Below are 17,734 nucleotides of genomic sequence, written 5' to 3'. Positions count from 1 at the left end.
GGCAGAAAGTTTATCTAACGGCATCTGTGGTTATACCCAAACATGAATAATATGTAGGTATATGCACAATTCCTTTTCTGTGATTTGTTTTCTGTTCATTTTTTAAAAAGATTTTTAAAGATTCAGTTCCATTTCATCCATTGTTATAGATCTTGATTTTAATTGTTACATTATATTACCTTAAAATTGTTTAACATTCTGACACTTTCCATAGTATCTTGAATTGCACTAGACTAGAGGAAAATAGCTTCTACAACAGCAAGAGTGGCTGTGTGTCTCAGTATGTATCAGAGACAGCAAGAACAGAAATTCATCCAACTGTTTTCTATTGCTCTTGTGAAAAAGAAGTTTTTGCTGTAGCCCCATGCTCTATACAATTGAGATGAAATTCTCAGGGGGGTTATTTGCTATCTATGGGATCCCCCTTGCCAAATTTCAGAAAGATGGGAGAAATCATCCTCATTTTGTATTATGAGGAGAAATGCCTTTCATCCCAGAAATAAACATAAGAAACAGAGAAGAAAAAAATTTCAACCCAGAACAGACCAGGCAACCAAAAGGGTTGAAAAAAGTGGGGAAAGTATATATGGCATTATCACTGACAATTACAAAAAAAGCTAAAATTATATTTGAAAACTTTAATCAAATTACAGATATTAAAAATTGTGAATCAAAATACATATCTAGGACTTTTGGTTATATATCTAAGGTACCTTCCCCAGTATTTTTTTAAAAAATAAAGTGAAATTATATTAATACACACGGGAATATTACACACTTACAAAATCTTTCCTAAGACCAGGTAAATAACCTAAAATACATGGACTAGGTATCTCTCTTTGTTTTTAATTAGGATCATTGGAGATAACTTTCCAGATGAAAGTTGTTAGCGGTCCCAATTTCTCCATAAGCCAGGTCTATAATTCACATGTGGCTATACACACTATTGGGCAATGGTTTATTTTGAACTGGCTTACAGAGAGACATGATATTCAAGATAGGAACAGAAAAAGAGTCTGCTGGGGTGGGCAAATGGTCAGAGGAAACACAAGGGAAAAGCATTCATTTTAGGTGAGGTCTCCTGAGTGGTCCTTCCAATCAGTCAACAATATATATATGAAATATATGAAAACTTCCCCGTGTGCATTATTTCTCTGGGCTGGAAAGAAGGAAGTCAATGTCCAGACTCACCTTCTTACAAATGCTAATTGAGGTAACAGGCTAGACAATGGGATGGTTAAATATCTGCCTTCTCCCCCCCTGCCTTCTCCAAGCAGGGAACATATATATGGAAGTATCAAATGCTGTAGAGCTTTTAGGAAGACAGATCTCTGGAGACAGGAAAAGTTGCTTTTACTTGGGCAGACCTGGGTCAAGGAGGTGGGGAAAGAGATTTAATAACATTCCTTGAATTGGGAAAAGAAGGTATTTTGCAGCTAAGTTCATCGGGGAGACAGACCTCTGACCTGAGGTCTAGGGAAGGTGGCCATTTTGTCCATCTGGCCAGCCTAGAGAGCTGAAGGATGCTTGATATTGTAACAGATAATAGTGATCTGCAAAGGTTTTCAAAGTTGTATCTTTGCAGTCTCTAGGATTAATAACTAAGGTTTTGATATCCAGCACATATCAATCCTTGAATATGTTTGGTGTCTGTCAGGGGGGAAAAAAGTATAGTCCTTAACCCTGGCTGGTTCCACCCACTTTCAGTGTAGAAACGGTCACACTATGAGGCTTCTGTTGGACCCAACATACTTGCTTGGCTCCAGTTTACATTTTGGGGGAAAGTGAGATGGGGGAACTTGCTGATCAGAGGTCCTTTAAAATTTCCTTTTCCCCTTTATGCAGTCCAAGGAGAACATTGGCAAGGAATGTGCACTCTGTACATGTTCATGCTCTTCATTTTGCTGTTACCTAAAATGGTGTGGTAACAATTTCAAAGGGGGAACCAACTAGCTAATGCTTAGATAAAAAATGGGGAGAAATTTGAGTATCATTTTCAAAACCAAAGCAAATGTATTGCTATGGAATTTGGAGATTCTTTTGGGGGATGTAAGAACATAAGAAAATAAGAGAAGCCATGTTGGATCAGGCCAATGGCCCATCCAGTCCAACACTCTGTGTCACACAGTGGCCAAAAATTTATATATATATTTGGCCGCTGTGTGACACAGAATGCACTCTCCTCTTTCACCCTCAACAAGAGGTTCTTTAGGTCCATTTCACTTTCTGCCATTAGAGTGGTATCATCTGCATATCTGAGGTTGTTGATGTTTTTCCCGGCAATCTTAATTCTGGTTTGTGCTTCATCCAGGCCAGCATGCTACATGATGTACTCTGCATATAAATTAAATAAGCAGGGTGACAATATACATCCTTGTCGAACTCCTTTTCCTATTCTAAACTAATCAGTTGTTCCATATCCCGTTCTGACCGTTGCTTCTTGACCGTTATACAGGTTTCTCAGGAGACATGTGAGGTGGTCTGGTATTCCCATCTATTTAAGGACTTGCCACAGTTTATTGTGATCCACACTATCAAAGGCTTTAGCATAGTTAATGAAGCAGAAATAGATGTTTTTCTGGTACTCCTGTGGTTTTTCCATAATCCAGCAAATGTTGGCAATTTGATCTCTAGTTCCTCTACCTCTCCAAAACCCAGTTTGAACTTCTGGTAGTTCCTGATCTACATACTGCTGAAGCCTAGCTTGTAGAATCTTTAACATGACCTTGCTAGCATGTGAAATGAGTGCAATGGTGTGATAGTTTGAACATTCCTTGGTATTACCTTTGGGATTGGAATATAAACTGACCTTTTCCAATCCTGTGGCCACTGTTGCATTTTCCATATTTGCTGACATAATGTGTGCATCACTTTAACAGCATCGTCTTTTAGGACTTTGAATAGCTCAACTGAGATATCATCATCTCCACTTGCTTTCTTGTTAGTAATGCTTTCTAACGCCCATTTGACTTAGCACTCCAGGATGTCTGGCTCAAGATCAGCAATATCACGATCATGGTTGTCAAGGACATTGAGATCCTTCTTGTATAATTCTTTTGTGTATTCTTGCCATCTCTTTCTAATTTCTTTTGCTTCTTTTAGGTCCCTACTGTTTTTGTCCTTTATCATGGCCATCTTTGCTCGAAACTTTCCCTTGATTCCTCCAATTTTCTTGAAGAGATCTCTTGTCCTTCCCATTCTATTATTTTCCTCTATTGCTTTGCATTGTTCCTTCAGGAAGGCCTCCTTATCTCTCCTTGCTGTTCTCTGAAAATCTGCATTCAGTTGGGTGAATATTTCCTTTTCACCTTTGCCTTTCACTTTCCTTCTTTCCTAAGCTATTTGTAAAGTCTCATCAGACAGCCACTTTGCTTTCTTGCATTTCTTTTTCTTTGGAATGGTGCTGATTGCTGCCTTCTGTACAATGTCATGAACTTTCATCCATAGTTCTTCAGGCACTCTGTCTATCATCTCTAGTTTCTTAAACCTATTCTTCACCTCCACTGTATATTCATAAGGGATGTGATCAAGGTCAAACCTGTATGGTTTAATGGCTTCCCTAGTTTTTGTCAGTTTAAGCCTGAATTTTGCAACGAGTAGCTCATGATCTGAGCTGCAGTCAGCTCCAGGTCTTGTTTTTGCTGACTGTTGGTTTAATACACTCCCTCAGTTTATGGTTGGTGGTGCTAGCAATAGTTTACACAGAAGAACATGGAACTAAAGAGCACAGAAAGGGGAGCCTGGCTGGGCTGCAGACCCAGGAAGGCTAAGCAGCTTTGTCACCCCCATGTGAGATGAAATGGGGTGTCCAAAATGGTATTCCTACAGATGTATTAAAGCTTTTCACTTCCAGAAGTGGAATAAAAAAACAGGCAGATTTGGCAAAAACAAGATAGGAATGATAAATGCAACATCACTGAGCAGGCACCAAGTTAATCAGGAACAGGGTGGGACATGAATGAATCAGAGAAGGAAAGTGTACAACTTGAAGCATTACCATCTGACTCCTTTCCCTGCCCTGTGACCTTGGGATGTGAGTTTTGCCTTAGGAGTGTCTTATTCTCATAAGTTTATTTGCAATAAAACTAGTCCATAAAGCACAAGATGCTGTCTTGTTAGACTTTCTCAGGCTGGCTGTCCAATACAATAATTCAGTAAACTATAGTACACAACAGAAGTATCCTATGTTAATTTAAAAATGAACCCACTGATTCCTGTCAAAAGCATATTCTGTGGGGCTGTTTTTAAACCAAAATGGAGCATACAAGTTATGGATAGCAAAATCTTTCCCCAGCTTAGCCTTACTCTGCTACACTCTGGCCCTCTCATTCCCTTCCCCCCTTACAGTATTTCTTTCTATTCTCCTACCAGTCTGCATTGCTTGTTTTCAAAGAGGTGCAAGAAAATTGTTTGCCTTTGTCTGCCTCCAGCACAGTGCTGCTCATTATGGGAAGGTATGTCTATATGATCTTTAGTGCTACCTGTATGTCTGGGATGCCAGCAAAATTTTATTACCTTTCCTAGCTGTTGTGCCATCAAAGAGCAGAACAGCAAGCAAACAGGAGCCACCATCTGGCTGAATCATAGCCTGTCCAGAGTTAGTGAGCCAGAAATATGATTTGTACAAGCAACATGATGGGAAGATAGGCATATCACTGCAGTCGTCTTTGATGGCAAGATCTGTGAAACTATGCTGGTCAGTTGGATGATTTGCTGTATTGTTCTTTCTACTGTTTCCCCCTTACTCTGACTTCTATGCAGGTCAGACAAAACACAGGTACCTGAATAATGGATTTCTTAATATTACTGACTGCCCCCCCCCCCCCAGTTTGTATTAGTTACAATGAATAGGGAAAAGGAACAGGGCTTGATATTTTGTACACAAAAGGATCCAGGTTCAATCCCTCACAACTCCAGCTATAAGAGTTAAAAGGATCTGATAATCCAATAATAGTGTCAAGCTCTGATAGTCCCAATAATGATATCCTTTGTTTACTTAAAATAGATTCGTTTATTAAGACCTAGAGATGCTTACAAGACAGGTAACTGAAAGAACTGAAGAATCAAACTACATACAGAGATATATAATAGGAATTCACAACTGTTACTACTTTGGCAGGAACTTCTACCTTAAGGGTCAAATGTTACCATAATGAACAACAAAGGAGAAAGAAACACATATCAAAGAGATGAGGGCTTTGAAGCCACTAGAGCATTCCTTCTCACACTCGTGAGACAAAACAGTATTTTGTGAGAATCTAAACATTCCCTGGCCAGATGGCTATGGCTATTATGTAATAAAAGCCAAAGATCAACTTCTAAGGGAAAGATATATGCAGGAGCTTGACAAATAGTTGATGTGAAAGATTTTAATGTGAGAGCTGCTGCCAGTTGGAATAGTCAATACTTCCCTTAATAGACCTGTGGTCTGACTCAGTATAAGGCAGTGTCATATGCTTATATATTAACAAGCAGGACAGATATTAATATATGTGAATGTACATCTCTAATACAAGCTCAGGGCTGAGAAAGTTAGGAGAAATGACAACCAGACTATGTTAGATAAGGAACTTTAGTGTAAAGAGCTTCCCTAAGACAACAGAATCACACAATCCATGTTTCCTTGTTTAACCTAAGATAAAACAAATACATATGACAGATCTGGCACATCATTTGCATATATGGAACTCATTTGCATATTAGGCCACACCCCGAAGTCACCATTGTTTCACATAGGGCTTTTTGGGGGAAAAACCTGCCTAGCAGGAACTCATTTGCATATTAGGCCACACCCTTGATGCCAAGCCAGTCGGAACTGTGTTCCTGTGCATTCCTACTCATAAAAAGGCCTGGGCACATCTAATTATTTCCATGGTATGAAAAGCCACAGATAAAAAAGAAAGGGGAAGAAAAAAGAGCAAGGATTTCCATGATATGCTCTGGAGGAAGCATCTAGCAAAGTAAAAAACTGAGATTTGCCCCACTGGCTTCCTTCCATCATTAGTAAGTCACATAATAGTTTAGGCCATATAACTTCTTGTTCTTTGTTGACTGGAACAGAGTGGGCGTAAATTACCTTCTGGGCCTAGTCAAGACAAATATGAACATAGAGATGAGAAGGCAACAGGCTTCCACAGTCCCTACCGATTTTTTATGCCTTCTGCAGGGAGCTTGCCTCACATATTATTGTGCTGTAGTTCCTTGGAGACAGACTTAAACATGCAGTACTATGCAACAGGCTGCACTGACCCAGAGCAGGAAGAGGATGCAGGGTCTGATTTCGAAAGTCAGAGATACACTTCAGGCTTGCTGTCATAATCCAGATGTGTGGGGTGATTCAGCACACAATGTTCCATACACACCACTGGTCCTGAAAAATCATTACTGGTTCCACAATTCATGCCACTGACTCTTTGTACTTTGTATTTATCATTGAGGTGTTCTGATGGAAAAATAATGTACTTTTTCCCAGGGCAAAAATACACTTTGGGTGGTGTACTACATGGGCTGTGTAAGTAGCAGCTTAGTCATACCCTGCTATTGCCACTTTTATATGCATTTTGCTCATCTCTAGCAACACCAGTGTTGCATAAAGTAGCAAAAGCAATATGGTTACAACTATGAGACATAGAATTTTGGGGGTTTTTTCAGGCGTATCACTTCAAATTTTTATATAACTTAGGAAGACGTGGAAAGGTAAGAGACTGTAATGTTCAAAGCAAAAATTTGGCACCTTGTGCTGCAATTAGAGAGCCTTGCACATCTGACTTTGAGAAGAAACACAAAGGTTCTACTTTACAAAGAAAAATACAGACCAGGGATGTGAGTCAATTTGCACTTTCCTCCTCCCCCATTACATAACGTTTGGAGCCACTTTAAAAAAAAATTAAACATTGAAAAATACTGGATTTGTTGCATCAGGAGAATGATTAAAGCTCTTTATTGTAATTAAAGCATGGTAGCTGGAAAACTGAATGAAGAACTGGGCCAATGAAGTCAACTATATACAACAGTTTCCCATGCTAACATCATTGGACCATTTGAACCAGCAGGGGGCTTGCTAGAGCCAGTTTGGTGTAGTGTGCGGTTTGTTATCTGGGAGAACCGGGTTTGATTCCCCACTACTCCACTTGCACCTGCTGGAGTAGCCTTGGGTCAGCCATAGCTCTGGCACAGGTTGTCCTTGAAAGGGCAGCTGCTGTGAGAGTCTTCTCAACCCCACCCACCTCACAGGGTGTTTGTTGTGGGGGAGGAAGGTAAAGAAGATTGTAAGCCGCTCTGAGATTCAGAGTGGAAGGCGGGATATAAATCCAATATCTTCATCCTCTTCTATTGGCCCGGGAAGGTGAAGAGTGGAATCCTGCATCCCATAGTTACAGTATCCCCAAATTCAGTCCTAAAGGTTCCAATGAGCCAGGCAGGAACTAGCAACCCCGCAACATAACACTGAATCGCATACACAGCAACATTTAATGTGCATCACTGCATCCATGCAATCATTTAACTCATTAATTTCCTTTGTTAATTTATCCAGTTGAAGTTTCAAATTGGCTACTTCACAATCCTGTCTCAACTCACCCCCCTCCCTCCTGTTTTCTGGCACACTGCATAAAATTTAGCAAAGGGTGTCCAAATACAATAGTTCAGTTAGATTGGCAGTCCATTTGTTAGGGGGCAAAAATTAAAAACCTGCTTCTTTAATTCTTGAATTTAGAAATATGTGTACAAAAGAAATGCACAAAGATTGAAATAGAGGCAGCAAGGAAAGGGGAGTAAAGTGAAATTAAATATAATACACGTGTGGTATGATAGTAACCACATTGTACTCAAATTCATAGACTAAATAGTTTCTTTATAGGCATTTTTAAAAATGGTATAATGTTGAGTACAAATGCTCATGGAGGTCACTTTGGAACGCACTTGGTAGCCACAGTGAATCTGATCATTATATAAAGGTATTTCTCTGTCTAGTGCAGAGAAAGGTCAAAGTACTCAAGGTATATTCAAGGTTACATAGAAATATTGATTTTTAAATGCATAAGGAATGTTTCCAAGCAGTGATTTCCAGGTTTGAAAGAAGTTATACCTCTGAACACACATAGTAGGTATTAAGCATTCAGACCTGTCATCATGAACAAAAGTGTGTTCTACGTCTGGATTATTTGCTTACCAAATGTTTTTAAAGACATTCTTCCATTAAGAAACAAAGACCCAAGGGAATACTTTCTAACAGTGAGACAAAATGTTTGCTTTTCAAATCTATTGGAAATTGTACTAGTGCTTAAATGCCATGCCCGTTTGCATGGTCTTTGGTATGGTTTCCTAGGTTCCTAAATAGGACTACAGTACTCATGGTGTGAATAGCAGCAAATGCTTAATGCCCTGAGAAGCTTGTAATTTTGCACTATGGAAATGAGTCATTTTGCAAAGAGCACAGCAGGAAGATTGAGCCTCTTAAGGCTAATCTGATTTTAAGAAGGTAAAATGTGTGTTTGAGTAACACTTTAGAAATGCCTAATATCACAAAATTCCGTCAAGTGCTTATTAGAAGTGAATTTAGTGCTGAAACACTGGAAGGGAGATTAGGGAGGACTTGAGGTACAAACAATAACAGTGACCGCTGTGTGTCCTGATATTCTCTTATCATGAAGGCTGTGATGAAAGATTAAACAAGCCTTTGCAAAATATCCCCACATGAATCTTGCACACTACTCTTACACACAAAGGCATTGTGCAATGTTGGGGAAACTGTGTCTGAGAAGTGGTGTTTCTGAGTTTGGGCGCAGTTAAATGTTGATGGCTGTAGCTGCAGACTCAGCAATGAGTCTTTCTGACAGTATTCATGTGCTTAATTCTATACAGATCTAATGCTAGACCTGTCACGCCCTCCATGACTTTGTGAGTGCAACTTAGTTTTTCAGCACCTTGCAAAACTGTAGTGTTTGTACAGCTGCTGACCACTTTTCACAAGATAGTCTCAGCCTCATTCCCCACTAAATGTGTGTGTGTGTGTCAGGAGGAATTGGAGAAGTTCAAGTGTCTTAAACTGAGGTGTGGCTTGACAAGGGGTGCCACCTGAGGCTACTGCTCCTGAACACCACCCTTTGATACAGCCCCCTTTTTTACCACCTGCTGAATCTCACAGCACTGTCCATCCCTACCTCTTTCCACTCACCTGTGGCATTCCACCATCTCTCACCCCCACCCCAGTAACTGAAGCAGCAAACAGTTGCTCCCTCCTTGTCCCCCTGGACACTTTCAAGAAAGCATGGGAAGTCAGCCCTGATCTGGATAGTCCAGGCAAGCCAAATCTCATCAGATCTCAGAAGCTAAGCAGGGCCAACCTTGGTAAGTACATGGATGGGAGACCTCCTTGGAATATCAGGGAGGCAAAGGCAAGCTTTATTCAGCCACCTCCCTGAATATCCTCCAGGCCCCCAGTAGAGGTCAGTCACCAGAGGTCACCATAACTTCTAGGTGCATGCACACAAATGCACATAAAAATACAAAAATACTAAAAAAGAAAGCATGGGAAGTTGTGTGTGATTTTTGGTGCTTCTTGAACTTCCACAGTGTGAGGATGTGGGAAGCCACTCTGGGTATGTATGGCTTACTGTGCTATCTTTAAAGAGGCCTGGGGAATGCTTAAAAAGTCATAAGAATTGTTTCATAGGAAACAATTACAACTTCTCAATTATTTTTCTTATTTCATTTCACTAAAAGTATCTTTCCACTTGTTTTAATAACAGATTTTTATCTGTTGCATTATGACTGACTGTGCTTGATACAGTTCACAAACAGGAAGTAAAAAGCTGGTTCCAGCACTCTTTGTAATATTCTTATCTTCCTGTTGCACTTTAATGTGAACTTGCATAATAACTGTCTTTCTTTTCTCTCTCCTGTATTTGTTGGTATGCAAATCTTGGTAAGACTGATTTTCTTCAAAGTCTTATGAAGCAAAGCCCTCTGTGTTGCTTAGACTGAATAAAGTCTTAGTATTCCACTATCACTAAAAACCATCCAATGTTTCTGCATGTCAAATTGTACGACTGTTATTTTGGCACAGAGGAAATGAAATAAAGAAAATGTAACAAGGTCCAGTAGGAAGACCCATCCTGTATAAGTCTAGGGTCAATAGGTAAATTAGTGCTAAATAGTTATTAAGAATTTTCAATCAGACTGGCATGTCCACTAAATACAAAGGGCACGCTCGGGTGGAATTCTTGCAGGAGCTCCTTTGCATATAAGGCCATACACCCCTGATGTAGCCAATCCTCCATGAGTTTACAAACCTTGTAAGCTCTTGGAGGATTGGCTACATCAGGGGTGTGTGGCCTAATATGCAAAGGAGCTCCTGCTAGAATTCCACTCCTGGGCACACTATGGAATTGTACACCTTCTTCTTCCTCATGGCTTTAGACTGTGGCTAGATAAGATCTTTTCACTTTCAGAAAAATGCAAAATAATCAGCAAAGTCTTTTGGTCTGGCAGTGCAGTAGATTTATCAGTGCAATGGCTTTTAACAGGCAGATATATACATGCATGGAAGTGGGATTCCCCACATATATTCCTAGCTGGTTGGGCAATCATATGCAAACAAGTGCTTCACACTCAGTACACATCCGGCACTTTGAAGTTATATACACATGGCAGTTTATAAAAACACATCTGAAGAAGGGAGCTTTGACTCTTCTGAGTTTTAGGCTTCTCAATCTCCAGGTCCCAGCAGGGGATCCCCCAGTTTTACAGGCTTCCCCCCACCCCCAGCCAGCTGGCTGGCAGGGGAAGCCCCGCCCCCACAGCCACCATGCAGCTCTAGATCTCCAGCAGGTTTAGAAACCTGAAAACAGGTCCGTTTCAAAATGTGTGTCTGAGTGCCTTTAAAGTTGAGCAGGAAGTACTTCATGGGAAGGGTCAGCAACACAGTCCCTCAATTTGTTTTGCTTTCATTTCAGAGCAACTAAGTGTGTGTGTGTGTGAGAGAGAGAGCGAGAGAGAGAGAGAGAGAGCAGTGTAGCCCCTGTTCTTTTCAGATGTCGTTGTGAAGAAACTAAACCCAGTGTGTGTGTGTGTGAGAGAGAGAGGGTTGCCAATCACCAGATTTGGAGGCCCTCCCCACCGCTTTAGGGTCATCAGAAAGCGGTGGGGGAGAGGAAAATGTCTACTGGGCAATTATTCCCTATGGAGAATGATTCCCATAGGGAATAATGGGGAATTGATCTGCGGGTATCGGGGGCTCTAGGGCGGTTTTTTGAGGTAGAGGCACCAAATTTTCAGTATAGCATCTAGTGCCTCTCCCCAAAATACCTCCCAAGATTTAAAACAATTGAACCAGGGGGCCCAGTTCTATGAGCCCCAAAAGAAGGTGCCCCTATCCTTCATTATTTCCTATGGAAGGAAGGCATTTAAAAAGGTGTGCTGTCCCTTTAAATGTGATGGCCATACCTCCCTTGGAGTTCAGTTATGCTGGTCACACCCTTGCTCCTAGCTCCGCCTCAATGTCTCCTGGTTCCACCCCAAAGTCTCCTGGCTCCACCCCCAAAGTCCTCAGATATTTCTTGGATTTGACAACCCTACCAAGTTTATATTTAGAATACATAGTTTCTTTACAGAGTTTATAATCCAAAAATCTTGTTGGTCTCTAAGGAGTTACTGGACACAAATCTAGTTATAACTACCCAGAATCTGAAGTCACTTAACTTGGAGGTGAAGTAGGAGACTGAATTCAATCCTCTTCCATAGTCCTGTCAAACAGCTGATCAGTGAGGTACATTTTTAAGAGAGATCATCTGTTGTGCCAGGATCTGAATATTTAGGATCACATTATCATCAGATACTTCAGCTGGAATCCTGTGAGAATTTACCATTTAAACACTGACTACTTTGTACAATTTTAGCTTTTTCTGGATAAAAACTAATCTGCTAATCCCTAGAATATGCAAAAATTATCTGAACGTTTGAAAACAGATGAGATGAGAAATCCTTTTTAGTACTACATCATTTCAGAAAATGGAGAAAATCAGATACATTAATATTCCCCCCAAATTCCCTGCACATTGAACACTGGAGTGTCAGACTGAAGGCTGTAATGCCATTCCTCCTTGACATACTTGTAGGATGCTGCTGGGGTTGCTCCTTGTTACTATTTCTCTCCTTAAGAAGGGCTCTGTCCCCTTAGTTTATCCAGGAACTGGGAGACTGAGGAAACAGCTAAAACCCCACTGGTGGAACACTCCTGCTGGTTCAGAGTATGCCATAGAGTCCATTTGAGGGCCTATGAAGTGGTGGTGATGGCAGCAAAGAAAGCTTTATTTTCTGTTACCATTGCATCAACTAGATTTTTTTTAGGGTGGTTCATGGCTTAATGTCATCTGGCACCCACACTCCTGACTCAAGTTTAGAGGTTAGCTGTGAAGATTTTGCTTGTTTCGTTGATTATAAACTGTTTCATCTAGTCCATTTTAGATGGCAGTTTGAAAGTAAACCCTGGGCTGATGGGATATGCAGCATTCTCTTGTTATGGTTCTACAGATAGCTTCAGATTGATGTCCCTGACTGTTCTCAACAAAGTGCTTGGGTTATGAAGGCAACCTCTTGTAAACTGGATCCTTGCCCATCCTGGCTATTAAAATCATGTCAAGAGAAAGCATCTTCTCTGGGGAAGATTTATTAATATGTTCCTCTTATAAGGGGTTGAAAGAAGTTGTTATTTGACCTAAGTAAGTCATCTTTGAATATGAGGGATGCAGGTAATTATCATCCAGGGACAATCTCCCCTTTTGTGGTGAGATAATTGAGCAAATTATGGCAGATTAACTTCGGAATTTCTCAGTGAAATATCTGCCATTGACTCATTTCAATCTTGCTTTAAACCAAGAATGGGACTTAATCAGGATTACTGACTTTTGCAGATTATCTCCAACTATTTATTTTATTATTGTGTTCATGATCTGCCTTTCTCACTGAGACTCAAGGAAGATTACACAGCACAAGTCAATATAATCAATAGGATGAGACTTCTAATAAGCAATGTACTAGGTTAACAGAAATATGAACCAAGCATAGAACATCAGACATGATTCAGACTGCAGATACAGTGCAGAAAATGATGTTACACCAGTAGAAAATAATGCACTTTCAGCAGAGTAATACATAGCAGTGCAAAGTTGCAGCTAACTTTTGGTGTGACCCAATGAGGGTTTCTGAGCAAGAGATGTTCAGGGGTGGTATGCCATTGCCTGCATTGTGAAGTTATCCTGGACCTCCTTGGAGGCCTGCCATCTAAATACTAACCACGGCTGACCTTGCTTGGCTTTCAAGATCTGATGAGATCTGGCTAGCCTGGGCTATCCAAGCTAGCGCTGGATAATATGTCCTATACACAGTGATATGGTCCATAGCTCCTTTCCCTTTATACATGCTGGATAAGGAAATTCCATTGCTGTTGATACCATTAGATCTATCAGCAGCATTTTATATGGTCAAGCATTATATTTTGGTGGATTGTTAAGTCAATATTTGAGGGGAAAGGGACCTCTCTCCTAACAGGAAGCAAAGAATTGTCATAGCAGAAGTCAAAACAGTTGGAAATGGATGTATGGGCTACCCCAAGGATCCATTTTATTCCCTATGCACTTGATCAATACAAAGATTTCATAATAGCTGTAATATGATCTCTGCAGCTCTCACATAGTATTGTGGTATTGTGCACCAGTTGAAGTTTCTGAACTGTTTTCAAGGGTAATCCCAACAAAATGTGTTATGGTAGCCAAGTCTCAAAATTTGTGTGCAGTTACAAGTAATTTTTAAATACACCTTAAAAATTGTGAAGAACAATAGGGGTCAGATAAAGATCTTTGAGGAGCTGCACTTTATCTGTAGGCAGTTATTTGGCCACCCCTGAGTTTAATGAAGGCACATAGTTAGGCAACATGGCTCAATATTCATTGGAGCCACTTTGAACTATCTCCAAAAAGTAAAAAAAAATATGGAAGTGTATTGTTATAAAGGAAACTTTTTAGCAATGCCAAATCAAATTAAAATTGATCAGACTCCTTTTCTCTGTGTTTGCTTATTTTAGAAGAACACTCAGCAGTGAAGATGTGCCAAGTTCTCACACCAGTGGGAGACAGTGACAGAGGATTTGTTTGATTCAAATATTTCTATTCAATTTCCACTGCACCAGGAGAAGATAAAGCTGCTGAAAAAAGCTTCAGCGCTACATCAAATGAGGATGTTGCAGCTGGCTGGCAGGAGAAATTCAATGTGAACTATTTTGGATACTAAAAATCTTCAATAGTGTTTATGAAAAGGACCAAGTGGCTGGTGCATTTTGATGTGTTAGAAAAACTTTGTTGTAACAGTTGCTTGTCAGGATCTCATCAAGACAGAAATAGATTGAGACAACGCATATATGTAGGCTATAGTATGTCATAAAAACTAAAGAAGAGCCTTGCTGATTCAAATCAAAATTCCATCCGTATCTTGATTCCAACAGTGGCCAACCAGATACCCCCAGGAATGCAACAAGCAGGCCTTATAAACACTGCCACTGTTTCCCTTTCCCTCCAGCCTAGGTGCCTGTGGTACTGTTCAGCCATGGATGGTAATAGCCGTTGATAGATCCATACCTTTGTCCAATCCCTTGTTAAGCCATCTAATCACTACATATTGGGACTGTGAATTCCATAAATTAATTATGCATTGTATGAAGTTTTGTGTTCTTTGTCCATCTTGAATCTATTATCTAGCAGTTTCACGGGATGATCCATTATATGAAAGAGAGAAAAGGTTCTATCTACTTCTGCATATTATGCATCATTTTAGAAGCAACTATCATACCCCCTTAGCAGTCTTTGTTGTAAAGAGTCAGAAATATTTTTATGTGCTCCAACCCCTTAATCATTTTGGTTGCTTTTTTTTTTTTTTTGGCAGCCTTTTATTGGAGATGGAACAACTAGAATTGCATATAGTACATTATATAGTGCTCCAAATGTGGTTACACCCTAGATTTATAGATACTAGAAGTTTTATTTTCAATCACTTCCTAGTAATCTCCAGCATCTACTTTCTTTTTTACCTCTGCTGCACACTAAGTTAATGTTTCTGGTGAGCAATCCACCATGACCCCAAGTTCTGAGTCCTAGTTAGCTACCACCAGTACATATCTCTCAAGTTATGTACATGGTTAGAATTTTTTCTGCCAGCATGCCATGTTTTACTTATGTAAACTGAAGCTCATTTCCCATTTTATTACCCATTCACTCAGTTTGGAGTACTCCTATTGGTGCTTTTTTGTAGACTGAGTTTCATCATTTTGAATAACTGGGTGCTGTTTACAAATTCTATCAGCACTTGTGTTATTTCTGACTCAAAATCATTTATGAGCATGTGGAATAGCACTGATTCTTGGCAGACCTGACTGTTTTCTGCTATCCTTTGCAAGAACTATTAATTTACTCTTGGCCTCTGTTTCAATCAAATAGACATTGAGCTAACTGGCCTCTGTTCATGGCTTGCAAGTGGATCCCATTTTCATAATTGGCATTAGGTTGACTAATTTCCAAATATTCTGGAAATAAGGCAGGGTTGAGTGACGTTGTTTGTATTTGTTAGATGGATGTGTTAAATTTATAATCTGTGCATGTGGCAAAAAAAAAAAGAAATCTGAGTGAATTTTAAAAATAAATCTGTCCAAACTGATTATGGACAGATTAGTAGGAAAGACAAGTCACAGAGAATAGAAAGTAATGAGACCATAATCATATGACAGGAAGAGGAGGAGCCAGAGTTATCTCACAGCCAATGCCATGCTGGGAAGTATTAGGAAGGGAACTGAGAACAAATCAGCCAGTATCATAATGCCCCTGTATAAATCGATGGTGCGGTCTCATTTGGAATACTGTGTGCAATTCTGGTCACCGCACCTCAAAAAGGATATTATAGCATTGGAAAAAGACCAGAAAAGGGCAACTAGAATGATTAAAGGGTTGGAACACTTTCCCTATGAAGAAAGGTTAAAACGCTTGGGGCTCTTTAGCTTGGAGAAACGTCGACTGCAGGGTGACATGATAGAGGTTTACAAGATTATGCATGGGATGGAGAAAGTAGACAAAGAGGTTCTTTTCTCCCTTTCTCACAATACAAGAACTCGTGGGCATTCAATAAAATTGCTGAGCAGTCAGGTAAAAACAGATAAAAGAAAGTACTTCTTCACCCAAAGGGTGATTAACATGTGGAATTCACTGCCACAGGAGGTGGTGGCGGCTACAAGCATAGCCAGCTTCAAGAGGGGGTTAGATAAAAATATGGAGCAGAGGTCCATCAGTGGCTATTAGCAACAGTGTGTGTGTGTGTGTGTGGCTGTGCCAGGTGAGCAGCAAGGCAAAGAAGAGTAGATTGAGCTCTGCATCACAAACACAGGTGCAGAGGATTATAAATTTTGGGCACTGTGTGACACAGAGTGTTGGACTGGATGGGCCATTGGCTTGATCCAACATGGCTTCTCTTATGTTCTTATGTTTTATTGAGAAGTGGTCTGTAGGCAGCAAACTAAGAGATAAACACAAGGTAAGCATGAGTAGGTATTATTGCAGTAAGGAACAATGGTCAGAGCCATGCATACTGAAAGTATCTAAGTGAAAGGCCCACGGTAAACATTAAAATCTGAAGAAATGGGACAGACTAGAAGGGAGAAAGTGAGAGAGGGATAGGAAGTGGCTGTGGTGGCTGTGCCAGGTGAGCAGCAAGGCAAAGAAGAGTAGATTGAGCTCTGCATCACAAACACAGGTGCAGAGGATTATAAAACTGACTGGTGGTTGTGGCTAGACTGGCCTAAGGGAAGGCGAGAAAGTTCATAGGGAAATGGGGCTCTACACTGCTGGGAATAGTAGCTGGCCAGGCTTAGTTGATGAGAAAGGAAGCAACGGAGAGTTTTGAGCAGAAGGGAGGACTATGAACCTGTCTATGCTAAAAAAGAATCCTCTCTACCACTGAGTGACCTGCCTTGCTCTTTCCTGCTCCTCCCAATGTGCAAGCTAGGAGATGCAGGAGGCTTTGTACCCTTGCTTTCAATGGATAAACACTAGCTGAAGGATCTTCCAAAAATTAGCAAGAAACAGCAGCTCTGTGAAGGATTGAAACCGTGCAATTAGGGGACTATGTAGAATCAAAACATAGCTCTTCCTTCACTTAAAGCAGCTGAGTAGTCTCTGTATCTCTCCATCCAACTGCCCCAAATTGTGGCTTTGAATCCCATATTTAACTGTTGTTCTTGATTTCAACAAAATTCTGTACTAAAGGCCACTAAGACAAAGCATAGCAAAACTGCTGTGGTGTATCTTTTCAGCATTGTTGATATATTTTCCACATAATATTTTCAGTATTTAAGATAGGCTAAGGAACATCAACCTCTGTCAAATAATGGACCTCTTAATCCTAGTCTTGATCATATAACTAGACAGGAAATCCATGACCTTCATTCAGAGACATATGGACAGAGCTGACGCACACTAGAGAAAATATTGCAAATACTAAAGAGGGGGGATGTTAAAGCCTGTGTTGCTAGGCAGCTGTCTTTTGAAAGTAGAAATGTCAAGCCCTGTGGGAATCCTAACAGGAAGTTCTTGTAGTTAGGATCCAAGTCCGCTGGACTATTGCTAATCAATAAATAAACATGTGACCTCTTCTTTGAAATTCTATGCTATTCAAGGGGTTTCCCCCCCATCATGCATTT

This window comes from Heteronotia binoei, unplaced genomic scaffold (genome assembly GCF_032191835.1).
Source record: "Heteronotia binoei isolate CCM8104 ecotype False Entrance Well unplaced genomic scaffold, APGP_CSIRO_Hbin_v1 ptg000055l___fragment_3, whole genome shotgun sequence".
In the NCBI taxonomy this organism is placed as follows: Eukaryota; Metazoa; Chordata; class Lepidosauria; order Squamata; family Gekkonidae; genus Heteronotia; species Heteronotia binoei.
This window is presented reverse-complemented; position numbering follows the sequence as displayed.